The following is an 18,650-nucleotide window of genomic DNA, read 5'->3' on the forward strand; positions in this document are numbered from 1 at the left end:
GAGATGAGGCTGCACCAGTGCAGCATAGAGCAGGAATATTAAGTGAAAATATATACATATATTTTGCAGCAATAATTTTTATAGGATAACTGTTTTAATAATAATATTAATTACTTAAATAGCTTGCTTGCTTACTGGAGTTCTTTCTAGTTTACACTGTTAATTACTCTAGGGGGTGAAATTCAGAAATCCGCATTAGGTATTAATACAGTCTTAATCAAAATATAATTTCCAAGAGCTTCAGTAGGACATTTACCTAAACCTATTTCTGAGTAAGTACTTCAGAATCTGGACCCTAGTGGTAATATGTAATCTGCATTTTGAAAGTATTACTCTGAGTACACAGTGAAATATAAAATTCTGCAGTTGAAGCCTATTCACAGCATCCTAGGTTTTAGATTACTAATTTTTATGTATTTGTTATCCTCTACTTTCCCTAAAAATTTTTTTGCTTCTTAAATATTGTAAAAGAAATTATTGTTGTTGGTATGGGCTTGCAGCGCTCTTCAGCTAAGGAAGCAGAGTTCGTAAGCATGCTTACTGTGGTCTGGTTAGTTTGCTGACCAGTCCCCTTCTTATGCTGTATAGCCTTCGCTAGCCCCAGGTAGGTGGAGCAATCATCCAAGAATAAAGGCTCCTTCTTGGGAATTAATAAAGAATCAGGGCTCTTGAGTTCATGTGAGGTAAAGACTGTATTTTTACTGAATGTAGATTTTTAACTGAGATACTTGAATAGTTAAATTTGGCAAATAGTTTGATTTGGCAATATAATAAGTTTCTTATGCCTTCTGTTTTCAGGCAGCGGTGATTTAAATTGTATATAATTCTGTAAGTAAATTTCTTTGAATTTGCACAGTTTCACGTATCCTCACAGTAATTTTACATAGTAGTGTAGAAAATCATGATATCCAGTGGATACCTTTCTTTTCCTTTCTCTTTTAGGACAATTGCCTCTAAGGCCTAAGCTTGGGGTAGAGAAATATTAAAAAATACCGAGTTTGTAGACATTGCAGTTTGAAGTCCTATGTAGTACATTGTTTTTCCTTTGTGAAAATTTTTAAATATTTCAATGTTGGACTAAGGAAATAATGCAGAATATATTAAGAAAAACATAACAAACTACAGCAAAACAACATTTTGAGATTACCACAAAATTCTACATTTGATCAAATTTTCAGCAAGGAATTACTAATGAATACAGTAATGCTTTCATCTTCCTATGTACAATCTGGATGGAGATTATAGAATACTTTAAGTGCTGAATTATATATTGATATGAGTTGGAATTGGTAGTAAAATAGTGCAGTAATAAATGTTATAGGTGTTTGGCATTTAGAAACAAATGTGTGTACCTTTTTTTATTAAGCATGAACATCACTTGATATGTTTTCCGTTTTCTATGAGCTTAACTTAGCGTATTTTTTCATCAAATCATCAAATCTTATCCTCACAAATTCAGAATTCCAGTTCCTAAAAACTTGGATTGCAATTAGTTCAAACTTTTGTCTGGAGAAATAAGTCCTGCAAAAACTTATGCCATAAAGAATGAATGGTAGTATAAGGATAGAATGGTGGGTTGAACACACATCCTGTGGATATTTACTTAAATATTTGGATTTTTCTTAAGAACTTGAGTCTGAACATGTTGCTGGAAATGCCAAACTTGAAAGTGAAAGTGATGTATTATTCAGGGAACAATACTGTACTAAATCAGTCTAGCAATCAGATTGACTAACAGGTAAGGAAATTGAGCTTGATCATTTGAAATCAGTTGAAATGTACTGCTGAGTTAGATCAGAAAAAACATGGACTTTGCTCCCTGGCCAACATTTTCCATAATATTTCAAGATTTCATAGGGTGCCCTGCTGAGACTCAACTTCTATAGTCATGTAAGAAATATGTGAATATGTGAGATAATAAAAATAATACAAATAAAAATAGTAACTGAACAAAAAAATTCAACAATGAGAGTAGTCTCTATGGGGAATAGGGAAAATGCCAGTACTTACTGCCAATGATGATGGTTCATCTTTTTGTGCTCTTTGTAAATCTTTTATCCCCTTGGTTTTAAGTGATATCACTAGCACGATATGTTACCACCCTCTAAATGTTAGGGAAGTGTAATGAAAACAAAAAAAATCCTGCCTTTTCTATACCACTTCTAATGAAGTTAAATTCAAAACTGTTCATCTTCAATACAAAAATTAGGAGCAATACATTTTTTAGATAAAAAGTTTTAAAAAATCAGTTGTTAAATTGAATTCTCTCTTTACCAGAATTTGACAAAAAAGCTGATTAATCTTCATAAATTTGCTTATTGGCAGTGCAGGGTACCCTTCATAATCAGCAGTCGCTGTCTCTTGTGACATGAGATCTCTCCTTCCTAAGACCCTTCTTGTCTTATACTGAAACCAATTAAAAAAATCTTTAACAGATAAAAGTGAAGTGCAAGTATTGGAACGTGACCAGCCATTTTTCATTAGCTACCTCTGCTATATGGAACAGCATTGTGTGATGACCAAAAACAGACTCAAGCCTCTCATGTAGATATTATAGAATCAAACAAGTTGTTACGCTAAGGGATAATGTAATCCAAAGTGAGGAGATCTATAATGAATTCTGACAAACATGTTTCTCTGCTTTTTTTTTTGTTTATGGCCTGGGGATATTTTCAAATTCCTTCCTGCAGCATATCAAGTCACAGTATGGGGTAACCGAGCATCTACTTTCCATGAAATACTTTGCCAAATTTCAAACTTTCATCTTCGGATTCAGTGTGCTTTTGTGTTTTGATATGCTTCCTTTCAAAGGCTCAAACATTTTGCTAACATGTCAAGCTGCAAGAAGATTTAATCATGTAAGTGATGAAATTCAGAGTTGCAAATGATTTTGTCTAGCAATGCATTTCTTAACTGTGCAAATTCTGATGATAGGAATTTTTAAAATTATACTCTTATTTCAGAGCAGTGAGAAGTAACTCGTATAGGCTGTAATTACAACAATTTTTTTTTCTCCTCGCTGTTTATAGACTACAGACAGATTGGATTACGATGTCTCTGATGTCTTTTATGTGCATTAGAAGTGGAAAAGGGTCAAATATATCCAATAATATTTCCTATGTAGAAAGAAGGTACCACAGAGTGAAATGCAAATGAATGCTACCAAAAGCTTTTTCCTCCTGACTCATGACCTCAGCATTAATTGCCTTTATCCCTGGACTAGTAGTTTACAGTAAGTGTCAAAATGACCTGATATGTTGCTGGTAGTATGAAATAAGATCAGTTGATAATGAAAATTACTGCTTGTCTAAGAGGTTTCTTGTTCCAAATGCCTCAATAATTTCTCTCAGTGGAAGTGAGTTTTGTCAGCAGACAAACAGCTTAATGCATATAGATGTGTAACGGATCTTAGAAAGAGATGTGGCTGTTCCAGTACAGTAGTGTCATTTTCAGGTCTTTATTATTTCGTTTGGTTACTCTGAAATCTCATCTAATGAAACAAATTCCAAAATTTTTGTCATTTTTGGGATTATTTTTGCTGATTGTAATAGCTAATAAATGTTAATAATAGCAGTAAAGGCACTGACAGAAGAATATATGATCTGCAAAGATTTGAAAGGAAACCCAGATATTAATTAAAAATTATAAGGCATTTCATCATTGTTCTTTCTTTCTGCAATATTTTGTAATTTTGTAATTTTTTTGCTGATAGATTAAAACTTAAAATTTCCTATGCAACACCTACTTAAATCTTGTTTACTACCAGTTTCATTTTTCTTTTATTCAAATTTTGTTTTTGTGTTCTGCCTGATAAAAGATTATCATTCATTTTCATTAGGTTAAAGTATGTACAGGGAGAGATCCCAGGATTGGATTGATGTATTTCACTTCAGTTTCATGTGTTACAGAAGCCTTATACTTTCTTCCCCTGTACTACCTGCCGTGTTGTCAAACTAAAACTTTTAACCTTGGCAAAGACATGGGATTTTTACATAGAATGATCAGTAATTTATACAATGAATTACAGAAAATATTAAATCTGATTTCTATTCTTTTCCCCCGTTAATTAGCATTTAATAAATAAAAGAGGCTCTGTGTCATGTACCAAGTCAAATCTATCATGATTTTTATACTTTCATCTGAGCCCACACTGAAGGAAAATGGTGCATGCTGAGCAACGTTTTGTGTTCATGGTAATCTCACTGTGACAGATTTACTTTAATCTGTCAATGACTCATGTTTGACACAGACTTGAATTAATGTTAAGAGAGTTAAAGAATAGGCAAACCTTTTCTCTTTAAACTCGGGATGCAAAGCAGTCAGGGATTTGGGTACCTCTAGCCAAGACAATTAATATATCAAAGAACATTCCTTAGGCTAGACCCAAAGATCAGGTAGTGTTGCCATGGGCGAGAGGAACTGATCTGGAAAAATACATATGAATAAGGCTGGGAAAACTAAAACGGAAGTGACAGTTCTGCTTCTCAAGAATGGGAACTGCAGTGAAGGATGACTAGGCTTATGTCTAATGGGCTTAACCTGACTGAGACGTGAAGGATGAATATGTAGGCAGTTTATGTAATGACAATTAATCAAACACATCAAAGAAGCAAATTGACTTCAGTGAAGATGTCTATTACATTAAGAGAATCTGAAAACAGTAACTTGTTACTTGGCAAAGAGTAAAAGAAGTGATCATGTGAAGAAAGAGGATGCGTTCTTGAAGTTGGAGTTAAGTTTTCAATACATCTACTTGATTAATGTGATGTCTATTGAAGTTGGTGAAAAAACTCTCATTGGCTTCAGTGCTGCTGATTGCAGTAATGGTCTGGCCAAATTTGTCATTCTCTCCCTAAGGGAGAATGTTAGAAGCTCTGCTGATGTCAGACTTCAACAGAAACAGAATTATTCACAGTAGAAGTCTGTGTTGAATGCCACATATTTAGATGGTTACTCTTGCTTAAAGTATTGAGGAGGCTACAACCGTGCAGTACTCATAGAAGAGAGAAAGGCTTATCCATAGTTCTCCTAGCCAGAGGGCTCATTTTCAGATTAGTACTGTATTTTTCAACTAGGTAGAACCGAGGGTAAGCAAGTTATAAACATGGTTATGAATGTTGCCCTCCATAAACGTGGAACGTGACACCAGTCTGTGTGGTCATTGGGAAGTTCTTGTGTGGGTGAATGCTCACTGAGCTAAATGATAAAGAAAGTGGTAGAATTCTACTGGGACTAATCTCCAAATGAAGACGAAGCACGTTTTCCTTGAATAACCATTCCTGAATTTAGTCTGTTTTGTCTTAGAGAAATAGTGATTTAGCACTATTGATACAAAAGCCAGTAAAATCAGAGAAAAAAATAGTACCTCTCCCACGTTTTTATCAGGAAAAACTCCAAAAGGAAATTACTGCATTAACTCTTCTGCCATTTTCATATCCGAGCTGGAAGAGCAGAATAAACGGGAGCTAGGAAACCTCATTATTAGCATGAGGTGAAACACACCACCAATAAGTCTCTGCACCAATCTCAACTAATAAATTTGAAAATGCGTCAGCGAAGTTTTTGTAACCTTGACTTGAAATGTAAAGGTTAACATAGAATCACTTAACACTGTTAAAGTTCTCCTTGTCAAATCACATATTGCTATTGAGTTTTTTGACTGCAAATTTGGATATGTAAGTAGTCAGATTCTTCTGCTTTCAGCTAGTATGAACAAGTTTTGGTGTAAAAATATCAAGTTATGAAAACTTTCATGCTTTAGGTTAAATAAACACATGTAACTTTCCTTTTCACTTAACAGTAACTATTAGTAAACAACAAAAAAAAAAAAGAAAACAAGGGAGCAGAATATGAAGTAGCACTCCCGACTAGTCTTTTGCATGACCTTAAATAATATACGAGGAGAGATCAGAAATCCATGGCAAGGAAGTTTGAAATTGTTTCCTTTATACCCATATCCGATATTTTCTTTGTTGAATGATTGAATGATTCATGGTATAAGCATATCTTTTAGCCTAATGCAAAATAGAATTTCTCTTCAAAAACTATAACCAGGTTGATATATTTTCCTTGAATTTGTTATTCAAAGAGGAAAAAAATGTTTAAAAAAAATCCCCACACCTTAAAAACAGCAGCAAGCAATGCCTTGAGAAATTTCAGGCAACCTTTTCATGAAGTAGTTTCAGAAATTAATATTTATAATATATTGTAAAAAAAAATAATAATAATTATATGGGTTTTTTTTAATGATTACATTTGTTGAATATATTTTTTGCTCTAAAAATATGTAGAAGAAACAGTTTTTTCTTTTGGAAATGCATGGCCATTCACTGTTTAAAAAGTTCCAGTTATACTTAATTAGAAATTACTAGCGAATTGCACAAACTTTTTGTGTTAAAATTCTCACTAAAGAATTTAGTATCAGCTGAAATATAAAATGTATGAATGAAAGTGCTAAATGATTAGGAGTTAGAAAGAGAACTAGAAAATAAAGGTACAAAGGCATATTATATTAAGCCCTGAGGCAGTACTCCTTATTTATACAATGGAGAATGTCTACAGAATAAGCAACCAGCACAACAGAGGTATGACTAATAGATAGGTATGAATCAGTAGGTTTTGTATTCTTCTCACATAGCCTTTTTCCCATAAGTAGAGAAAATGAAAGAAACCCCCTCCTGAGCTCTCACCCATTCATTCTTTTCAAATCTGATGCTCACAGTTATGATACTTAAATTTATTTTTGGGCAACCTAGGGTACTAATCTTATGTGACCCCTTCCAAACTAAATCATGCCCTCATGACTCATTTACTTGATATTTTTTTCTTGTCTTGTAGAGAACTGCTGTCTAAGGTCTCTGTACAGCAAAATAATAACAATAAAATCAGAACTTTTGTCTCATCCTTGTCTAAACCATCAGAAAGGTTAGAGCATGGGTTTCCATGTCATGAGACCTGAATTATTTCTAGGTCAGTCTTCTGGCTTGAATCTAGTCACATGGAAGGACATTTTATATTTATCAGATACGTAACTATTCTTGGGTACTAATACGCCAATATCTAATTGCAGTGAAAATCAATTGATTTATCTTCCTCTAAAGTTTTCACAGGAAGGCAACTACAAAAAACAGGAAGTAAAATCTCACCCCACAAAATAAGTTTATCAGAGCTCAAGGTGGCACAGTAATCAACAGCAAGTGGCTTTATTTCTGAAGTTGGATACTTTATCACTATGCGTCAATGTAAGTAAGTTCCTCAAATGAAGTACTTGTCAATTACTTGGAGATGTGTATGAGTTTGAACTTCTCATCATTTAAAAAGAAAATAATCCTGGGCACTTCTGTTCCTTGTGCTAAAAGATATATTGCAATAGGCAGTTTGTGTTTCTATGCCCGTAAATAGTTCCTGTGCAGCTGGGCTTTGAGAACTCCATCGATTTGTAGGCCTTGCCCTGGATAGCATACTAGAACACGTTCACCTTGATGGAATATGTTAATAGAATAAGGTCTCCGCAAACGTTACTGCATGTGTTCAGTTTCTCTTGTAGGTATGACCATGTCTTCCTTGAAGATATCAGAAGACGTATGTGGGTGTACTGATTTTTGCAGAAGGGATAATGATAGCCTGCAATCATATTTGGCTAATTATTTTGCCTTTTTAGTTTAACTTAGAAGCATTGCAACCTGCTATCAGTCCTGTTTGAAGTTTAAAAAATGAGTAAAATAGGAGTACCTTGCCTTCTCCTGTTGAAATATTCTTATTTTGCTTCTGTAATTAATGAGAATGTGTTCTTCTCATGTTTCGTTTCTATAGCTGGGCAGTAACAGAAGCAAATGCCTTATCTGATGAACCAGAACAGGAAAGTAGGTGGGAGCAAGGTATTCTTATTCCGGTTGAGATCTGTATTTGATGATGTTAATAATGCTGAAAGTGTTGATATAAATGCAGATATAGTCAGGAGAAAACCACAGACACAATGGGGAACCATTGGCTCTGCTGTTTTAGTATCTGCAAACCTGACAGTAAGACTGCAGCTTTCACAAAGAGTACCTTCCTGCTTCTCCCAGAAACATGTGGAAGAATTTTGTTCCATGTCTGCCTTTATATAATGAATTACATCAGACTTCTCCAGGGCTAAATCAGTGAACTTGATTTAAAGTTCAATCCAAAACCCTGTGGTTTTTAAAACAGTCTTTTCATCGACTTTGGTGGACTCAGACTCAGCATGTCACTGGCGCTTACTTCTCCATCTACTTATGTACCTTGGGAGGTCCACATTTCTGGAGCACTCAGAAAACAAAATAGCAGCTTGATCCTCTGGCTTTTATATATGACACGATGTATTAAGCTTTGACAAGAATGTTAGTGGAGAACCTTGCAACTTCAGTTGTTCATAGGTCTTATGCTACTTCTGCAAACAATGAGGTACTCTGAGGACTACATAGCCTTTGTCTTGTCTTCTGTAATTGGTGAAGCGCTTAGTCCAAAAAGTAATAAAGAACAGCAATCTACAAGCTGTGTGACGGAGAAGAATGAGACCAAAATGAGTGTTTGCAGTACTATAGTCAAATTCCTTCCTGATGCTGAGATGCCTTTTGGAAGTGGAGATGGGTGTCTACCTCCTGTATGTAGTATTCTGTTATTAACATACATATTTCAACATCTGCTCCTGCTGATTCTGGTTTCCTGATGTCTCATGGCTGAGACGACAAATACCATAGGACAACATTCTGGCAGAAAGCACTCTGCCCATAATTTGTCCCAGATGAGAGATGCGCTATGATGAAAAGATTTGGATAAGATGTAAATCTTTCCTTTATCTTTCGAAAAGATAAGGGAGTTCTCATGGACAAAACAGTTCCTGTATTCCTGTGAAAGATGAATGCTGCAGTATAGAATAAGAAATATATTTGCTTCATAATAAGAGATGTTATTTTCATTTCTTTGCATATGTGCTTGTAGAATTCTCCATTAGTGTGTGGGACCTGTTGGCAGAGAAACTTACGTTAACAAAGCTATTTGTTAATACTGAACTAGCGGTCAAACTCTGATACCTTAAATCTTCTGTCCAGATGCTCTGTCTGCTCCATATCTGTCTTTTGGTCACTGTCTTTTGGTATCTTTCCTCAAGTACCCATGTAAAGGGCTCTTCTTCCTTTCCTGAAACCTTTTACTTTCTGAAATTGAGTAGTTTCCTAACTCCTGCACCAGTTTTTTTTTTTTTTTTTTTTTTTTTTTTTTTTTTTTTTTCCTTCGTAAATATTTAATCCCATTATAGAAGTTCATTCTTTCTAAGCAAAGGCATGATAATAATAATCCCCTCTTTGATATAGTTGGTGTTAGCATTAGTTATCTTTGCATGCCAGAGAGGAACGTCACTGATTCTGAATAAGGGAGATACTAAATGAATGGGAAGTATGCCCTCTAGACCTTGAACTTCCCGGGAAACTATCTTTTACTTCCATCAGAGTACTGAGAAAAGGACATTAGCATCTGTACTCTCTTTACTTGAATTGTAGTTGTTGAGTTTAATGCAGCATTTATGCCTAACAGAACAAATTGTTCGTGAGTGTGTTGAGCTTCTAGTTATAGGAAGATAAGGTAATGACCAATTAGATATGAGGTAAATTATAAATCCAACAATTAATAGGGGGAAAAGAAACACCTCTTGAGAAAATCACCTATCCTTGAGGAAAATGGACCTTGTGGAGTACTAAAAGATCTATTCAGCCAAGGCAAGAGAAACAACACTTACTGAGTGTTTCTGGAAAAGATTTCTGACCACAACTCTATTACGGAATGCTGTGGCTTAATGGCAGGAAAACTTCTCTCCACATCGGTGTCTGACTTGATGGTGAGCATTGGAAGTATGTTCATAACACTTCCTGGGATTGTACACTTCAGTGCATGTTTTCTGATGCTAATAGATTTAACAGTGTTTTTCAGATGTTGATAAGTTTTTCCTGGGTTCTTGGAATTCAACCAAGTTCCGTTCAGACTTGGGTTACCTTCAGAATCTCTTTATATTTCCAGGAAATGGACTATACCAATTTGAAAACAGTTTAGTCTCATCTGCAGTTCTATATCAAACTATGTCGTCATCTGTTTCCTTAAGAACAGCTTGTCCCCTTCTTGAATCTAAGGAAGAATATGGCTCATTATTGCACATTTCTTCACTGTTGTTTCCTTTATACATATGTGATCTTCAAACATTTCACTAGTTTGTATTATTATTTTTTTTCTTAAATGTAAATAAATCCAATGCAACGGTGTTGGATGATGGATTCTCTTCATTTATACAATCTTGCCCTTACCAGGTGCATTTATCCCAGAGAGGCCTGTCAAGCCCCAGGCTTCTCATTTTTCTTGTAAACTCCCTTCATTGGCATCTAAAGTGGCATTAAACATATAGACATTTTGACCTTGAAGTCTTCTTGACTGAATGGAAAGTAAGACCCCTTAAAGAATAAAAGAGGCAGGCCATAATCTTATGGTCATAAAATAAGATCCTGATTTCTTTTCAAATACTGTTGTGATTTTTCAGTGTCTGTATTCACTGCCTTTTTGAGGAGTTACAGGTTTATTTCTTTTATTTCTTGAAAACGCAACTGATGTATCAAAGGCTTATTTTTAGTTTTCTTATCTTTTTTTAATTTATGGAAATGCTAGTTGTTGTCTTTGTATATCTTTACCCTTCCTGTTACCTTTCCCAATATCAAAATTATCCAAAATTCTACACTGTATAAACTTTTTCTTTAGCAAAGAGAATCAAAATGTTTTATTCTTATTAAGAGTACAGTGGTGAAAACTTAATTTACTTTTTTAACAGTCTCTTATTAAGAGAAAAGGAAAGTTGATTTTATAGTCTGAATCTGTACCTTCATAATATAATTACATATGCCTCACTGACAGAACACAATAAACTATATTCCACCGATACAATGCCCCAGTTTCATTTTTAATAAGTAAAGGGTTTTCAGTATTCCAGACAATTCATTCTTTGTTTGGCAGAGAATTCTAAAAATCCTTTACCTGCTGGATGTGTTCTACATTTCTTTACAGCACATAAAGCATTTAGGGCTAATTACTACCATTTCCTTTAAAAGCACGTCTGGGAAAACCAGAAAGAAAGCAGTACAGATTCCACCAACGCTGCTAAATGACAATGACTTATCCAGGGCCGCAGAGTAGCAGCACATCTGCCACACTTCAAGGCAGCTCCATATCTTCAAGAATGGCTCCAGCATAGAGACCACAGTGCAAGCTTGTGAATGTAGTGGCAAGTTTAGTGGCTCAGGTGTGCTTCTGAATTAGGAACCGAGTCAGAAAAGGTTGTTTTCAAGTGGCTGAAATCCTTGGTATGTTCATGCATATTGGGTTGTGCACAGTTGACAAGAAGATACAAAAGCATGGAGTCCGAAAGCTTGTAAGCTGGTATTTTGCAGCTGATGAGCTGTAGTTCTGATATAGTAAACTTTTCTTGAGTGAGCCTCCTCTCAAAGCTACTATTCTGTCAGAGTAATGCTGCGTGAGCATCCCAGACCTCAGAAAGTGATGATGGTGCAGCTTGATGGCCAGTGTAAGTTTCTTGCCCCTTAATCATCACTATGTAAGATTTTTTCCCTCACTCAGTTGTTCTTCCTTCATGTTCTCAGCTCTCTTTCCACAGTACTTCTCACTGAAGCATCCTTCTTTTCCTTCACTGATCCTTCATTTGTAATCTCTTTAGAGACATTCCATTTTGAACCAGCCTTTTCAAAATGCAGTGTTCTAGCTGATTTGAAATCAAGCAGATTGAATACGTTTTGAATTTACAAATCCATATATGGATATGTTACAGACTGATCAAAATTAAAACAACTGAGGCTGTTTATTTAAAATGTTAACATACAGGCAAATTTATAAAGCTTGCCTTTAACCCTGTAAAAACCTTCAATTAGAATTAAACCTGCAGTTGACTAATCCCACCAGCTAAAACTCTGCAGGTGCAATGTAGTTTTAATGTCACAGAATATGGCCCTTGTTACAGCACATAGGGAAAAGTTGTTGAGATTTGTGATCTACTCTGTTTTTGAAATTTTTTTACAATTATGTTGTTTTCCATGTCTTTGTATGTCTATAAATTATACAGAGATAAATTATTAAATATGTAGCATTTAACTAGATTTTTTTTTCACATGTAAAATCCACTTCCTTTGTATCAGTCTCCAAACTATTCAAACACTCTTCTTCACCAAATCGCTTGACATATGTTGAAGGTTTTCAGTGCCGTTTAAATGCATATTTAAAGCTAAACATATGTTTATGTACTCTGACATGCATAAAAGCAGGTTACAGGCTGAATTAAGACATATGGGCATGGTCCTGTACCACTAAAGTCACTGGAAGTTTAATTATTGACTTTAGCTGTCACATGTAAGTACTAATGGCTGAAATCTGGGACCTCATTTATAATACAGATACATTAGCCATTGCAAAATAAAAGTTTTAGACAGTTTAGTCTTGTCTACAATTCCAAAATATATTCTTAAAATGTGACTGTGTCAAAATCAGCACCCAAAATTTTGTATGCAGTCAGGTACCTTCTCTAGTGTGTGTAAGTCTTGAGTATGTGCATGCATAATAGGTATAATAATTCTGAGCTGTTTCACTTGTATCGTCTCACATATATGTGAATTAACATCCTGGATTCTATGGTGAAGTTAAGCAGATCAGAGTAAAGAATGAGCACTACTTCATCCCTAATCATTTTCCCTAACTGGTTCTCTTGTATTAGCACTACTTTCACCATAATGTCTACAGTAAAATGGTTTCTTGAAAACTTTTTGATTATCATATGAAACAAGTTATGAATACTACCTTTTTTCATGGCGTTTAAATCTGTCTTGAAAGACTTGTTTAACTTTTAATGATTTTTCTCCAGAATTGCCTTAACTTTTTTAAACTAAAGCTGATATTTGCTCATGAATGAATGACATCAATTGATATGTACTTTCTTTTCTTTGAGGTGATTGATGTAATTTTGTATTAAAGTGACCTTTTTTAGAAATGTTTTGACTATAACGATTTCCTGTCCTTTTTGCTTAGCAATCAGAACAGCAGAACTAGCATAAACCTGTTTCAGTGACTTGACATTAATGCCTGAAGGGAAGTGAGGTGCACATGCGTGTGCATGTGGAACTGGTGGCAGTGAATACACGTAAGAGCTAGTACTGGTGAAATGTGGAAGTTACCACAGTAACCTGTGAGGTGCTCAGGGTGTGGTAAGAAAGGGAACATGAGCATCACATGAAAATATGATTAAATATTATCTTGAATTTGTTTACATTAAATTTCGCAGCAAGAAGTTTAGTTTTCAAGTGAGCTATGCTTCTAACATACTTATGGGCTGATTCTTGTTTTTCTGTAAGGCTGATCGATGATTCTATTGGGAGATCTGGAGAAACTGTGACTGATGCTTACAAATTATGTAGTTATAGAAACATATCTGTATCTCTATGAAAATGATAGCTCCTTATGTGAAAGTACCTCTGTACATGCTTTCCTAATCCTAGATGTATAAGGATGGCAGTGACTTCTTGGAGTTTTGGGGTCAGCATCTTATTAAAGATACTCTAATTCAAAAGGGAGAAGTATGGGGTAAATTTTACCGCAACGATTTTTTTTTTTTTTTCTAACAGCATATGTCAAAACTCCATACCAATCAGTTAAAAACTACTAATAACAACAAGAACAGAAAAGTGATTTCCCACAGTTCAGGTCTTAGGTGCTTGGATGACTTACCCCATTTTATCACTCTTGCTGTAGAACGTGTGAGCAATACTCTAGGTTTATTTCCATATGAATGCCTTGAATTATTGTATTGATATACGCAGGATACTCAGAGCAAGGAGAACTCATTATGGGGATTCTTTTCTTCTTTTTTTTTCCACATTTTTATTTTCTGTTCTCACTGTAGACAAGAAAATAATCTTTAATGTGTAAAGCCAAGTTTATTGTCTCTTGTTTGTAGGAAGAGGGATAGAAAAATTTCTTCTGTGATATTATTTCAACTGTGAAGTGCACTTCTTCATAACAATGCTGTGATCTTAATATTACAGTAAATAAATAAGAAATAAAGCATATAACAGAATTAACAGGATCTGCTTAAAAATAAGGTTGTAATTATAAGCTATCCTACTACCAGGATTTATTTCATAGAGCATATGGCTTCTCTAATTAAGAGGAACACTTTTATTTTTCTATCTTTTAATCTTTTAAGCCGAACATAATACTTTAAGTTCTTTTCATGTATTACCCAACTTGTCAAATATGCCTGCTTTTGCATGTAATTTATTTCTCTGTTCTACTTCCTCTTGTTAGAGGCCGAATTTTAAAAATAAATAAATAAATAAGACACATAAAAAATTGCTTTAGAAGTTAAGGCTGGACTTTCATTTAAAATTCTTCCTTTATTCTATATCTTCAGATTATAATTCAGAAGTTTAGTAATTCCATCTGTTTGAACATGTTCATCTGACCTTTGCCATTTATTTATAATTGCTGTCTCCCATTTCTTTTTTTTTTTTTTTTAGGATGACGCATTTGTTGTATAATTATTGCTTTGTCAGATACCCTGAATGTAATTTGAATAAAAACATTGCAAATTGCTGTTATTGTTGCAAAAATGTATAACGTGTAATTTGCCCCTTTAGAAAACAGCATTCTGTCTTTTGCTCTATTGTCTACATAGTGAGAAAAATCTTGAATTAATTTAAGTAGACTGTCAATCTTGGAGATACGTTTTATGAGAAAATAGGTTGAGGTTTACTACCTTACTTTGTGAAGTGTATCTACTAGGAGGCCTAAATCTTGCCATAGCTGCTAATCAGCATGAATACTTTGTTTGTAATTTAGGTTGGACATGAGAGAATTCAAGAAGCATTCTTGACAAGTAGATGCAACCTTGGACATAAAGAAGATTCTGGTGCTGACATAAGGTCTTGTGTCATGAAAAAAAAGTTCTAGCAAATTATAGCAAGCTAAGAGAAGGTAGGCATCTTGCAATGTTCACGCTTCTTCGCTGTAGTGTTTTCCAGCGTTGCACATGGACAAGCATCTGGACTTCAGGGCAAGTCCAAAGATAGACGTTGCAACAAACATAGCTCTGGAATAAAAACACCTGAAAATATCTCAGAAGAGCTGGCTATATGTTTTGGTAGGTATTTCTTGAAAATAATCCCATTACATCCTGAGTAGCTGTCTTGAGTTGTCTATAGCTCTTGACCATTCAGGTAGTTTCTGGAGTGCTTATCTCTTATTTCTTTGGGGAAATGAAGTTAGCTGCTACCCAGCAGTTCTCTTGTCCTTCTCTAAGAAGCAATGAGTTGAATAAGTCTTGCGTTCCCTGTCCCCAACCTGCCACCTTGCATTAAGGCAGTTGTTAGTGCACAAGTCATCCCACTATCTTCAGTAGGATTTCTCCTGTAAGTACTATGTACTTTATATTAGAGAGGTGGCTGAATCAGATCTAATATACATACAGATCAGTTATAATATTTGATATTGTCTCGGATTTACCAGCAGCTGTTTTCTTCCACATAGTGGTGGAACTCGGGATCAACAGAATGACTTATTTTTAAACAAAGTTTGCTCATGAATCTCTTGTTTGAATTCCAACATCCTTCTTTTTCTAAGGAAAGCACAATAGGAGCTAACGAAAATCCTCAAACATAATCAGTGGGAAAAAAAGTAAAGGAAATTTCAGATCACTAACAAACTGTGTGTTTTCCATATATGTGTCTTTTTCATGTGCTAATTTTAGCAAAACGAACTTTACCCAAAATATTGTTTTTTTTTTAAATAATAAGTGAGGCATATTTGCAATAAATTCTTTTTAGTAATGAGTCCAGCCTGTCCTCTTTGTCCTTTTGTACATCATTATCAGTACATTGTTCAAGTGATCTTAGTCATCTACTGTAAAGTGAAGTTTTTCTGTATCTCCACTGTTAGAACTGCTTCTGAAGTTTTCTGCTTGCATGTATATTAATATTTATATAGATGATATTTTCAAGATTTCTTGGACCTTAGGTTCTTTACGAAGAATAATATTCAGATTTAAATGAATTAAAACAATTTCCTTGAAATTTATTGTGAAACCTCAACACTGTGTATAAACTAAAGCTTCCACAGAAATGTAGAATTGAGGATGCCCAATTCAGGTGAAGGTGTTAAGGACTGTTCATTTGTTTATGCATCTAGTAATATAAGCACACATGTACTCCAATGTAAAAGTTGTAAGCATGTTATACTAACAGCTAAACTGTAGGTAAAAGCCGATTTAAGAATGAGCTGTTAGCTACTACTTGCCTTCTCAAATTGGAATTTGAAGTTTCATACAAGAGGTCTTCAGCAGAGTCACATGGACTGTGAATTTTTTGAATATTCTTTAATTATATCTATAAAAAGGGAGGGAGTACTGAAGCGTATTCTTTCCAGTGCTTGAGCTGTAGATGTCAGCAACTGAAGATTTAAACCAATATTGTTCTGAGAGCAGAATGTCATGCATTTTGCATTCAAGTCTTGTATCTGACCATATTCCTTTTGTATCTACTCACACTCTCAGTGAGAAGAGCTGTAACAAATGCTATGCACTAAAATTTGTGGCAATGTGACATACTTGATAAATTATATGTAAAATGCACAGAATTCTAGATCTGAATGATGCTTAGGAAGTTACAGTCTAGTCAGGAATATTTTTTTTATTTTCAAAGGAAAGCTTTAGCAAAGGTGCTTTTGGCGTGTTATCCATTCTCTGCTACTACCCAAAACTCCCTCCTGAGGATCATCTACAAAATCCAAATTTGTGAGTAAGCATGAAATAGATTTGCCAAGCTGCTGTCCACAAAGCATGTAACAACCTATTCTGTGAAAGGTGGAGGAAAAAAATAGATGGTTATAGCTTGAACATTTATTAGATTTCAAATATTAATTTGTTTAAAAGGGGATTATGTAGTTTAAATAAAGTAATTTAATATTCATGTGAGACTCGGGAACCATTTCATCTGATCTTTGTGGAATATAACAGAGGTAAAAATTTTGGGCGTGTGTATAAGCATATATATATATGTGTGTGTGTGCGTACATATGTGTGTGTTTATGTATATATATATATATATATATATATATGCACACATATCAGCAAAATAACTAGTAACATTACAATGGCTGAAATAGATGGCTCTCTCTAGCATCTCAGGGTCTCTTGTGTGAACTCCCTGAAAAGGAGCCTTTGTTTCCATAGGCAACAGAGTCACTGTGGCACTATGGATCAAACACATCCAGATTTACTTTTATGCCTCTGAGGTAAACAGTTGCCTGCTGCACTACATAAATACTGAAAGGAAAACTCTCCTGGTAAAAGACCTGACCAGCATGAACCGAGGGTAACTATGGGCTGCTGAGAAGAGCCTAACTCAGGCAGCTCCCTGATAAAAGTACCCTGGGCAAATGCTACATGTGCTGCCATTTTTGCCTTTCTGTCTTTTGTGTGAATTTCACAGCTTAGACTGATTAAAAAATAATAATTTTGTGTGTGTGTGTGTATCTTTCATGTTATCATCTCTGCTTTCCCACTTCCATGGAGAGTATGCTTTGTCTTGTTACAGTGATGTTGGTGAAAAAATTATCGATATTTTTACTTTTCATGGTTTGAATTACAGAATCTGAGAACTGCAGCACTACATCTCAGCCATCCCAAACTGTTGTAGAAGCAGCTAAAAGGAAAGTTTCGGAAGAAAAAGGGCAAATCTTGCTTCTGTTTGAAATCATATCCTTACAATTTAATGGTACTGGAATAAATTCAAGCAACATATTATAAATGAATGCACATGAATAATGACCTTTAAATAAAAGAACTAGATGTCTTGTGATTGTTGTTGTACAAGAAATATGAAGATCACAGAGAAATGTTAGCTACTGACAGGTAATGTTTGATTTTGCTGAATTTGCTTATTCATCTGACTAAAAAAAGTCATACTATGCAGTCTATTTTATTATTTTTTTAATCTTGCTAATGTTTTTGTTCTCTTGAAGGCAGGCTTTCAGAGGTGCAAAGCACAGAGGCACTGTATGTTCCAGGGGTTCAATATAAGCAAAGACTGATCCTAAATACACAAAAAATTAGATGTTGAGGTAAGAATTTTATTTACTGATCGATTGAAATTTATTGGTATTCACTGTCATGGAACTGAAACCACTTTTAATCCAGAAAATGGTAAAAAATATCAGACGTTTGCCTCTGTTCTATGGAGATTTTTATAAAACTTATTCATCTTGCTGCTAAAAATGCTGTGGTTCTTACTTAAGTAGCTTAATGAGAAGTCAGACATTGACCTTGTACATTGTACACAGAAGTTTGCAGAAGAGTGTCAGCTGTAAGAGTTTTCAGAGGCAGGGAAGTTGGGAAGCTCTCCTGTCAAAAGGTTGCTTTCCTCCTAAGGGTGCTGATTGTTCAGATGTGGTACCACAGGTGCTAAAATGGGACTCAGCCTGTCCCTTTATGATCCTAGGCCTCCTTTCACAGTCTATTTCTGCTAGACTCACTTCTCTTCAGGAATGGGTGCTGGAAGGTGCCCTTCTGTCTTTGACTTTCTCTGTCAAGAGAGGTTAGG

The sequence above is a fragment of the Centrocercus urophasianus genome, unplaced genomic scaffold (genome assembly GCF_019232065.1).
Source record: "Centrocercus urophasianus isolate 14NV4802_14NV808 unplaced genomic scaffold, USGS_Curo_1.0 seq_18, whole genome shotgun sequence".
Classification (NCBI taxonomy): Eukaryota; Metazoa; Chordata; class Aves; order Galliformes; family Phasianidae; genus Centrocercus; species Centrocercus urophasianus.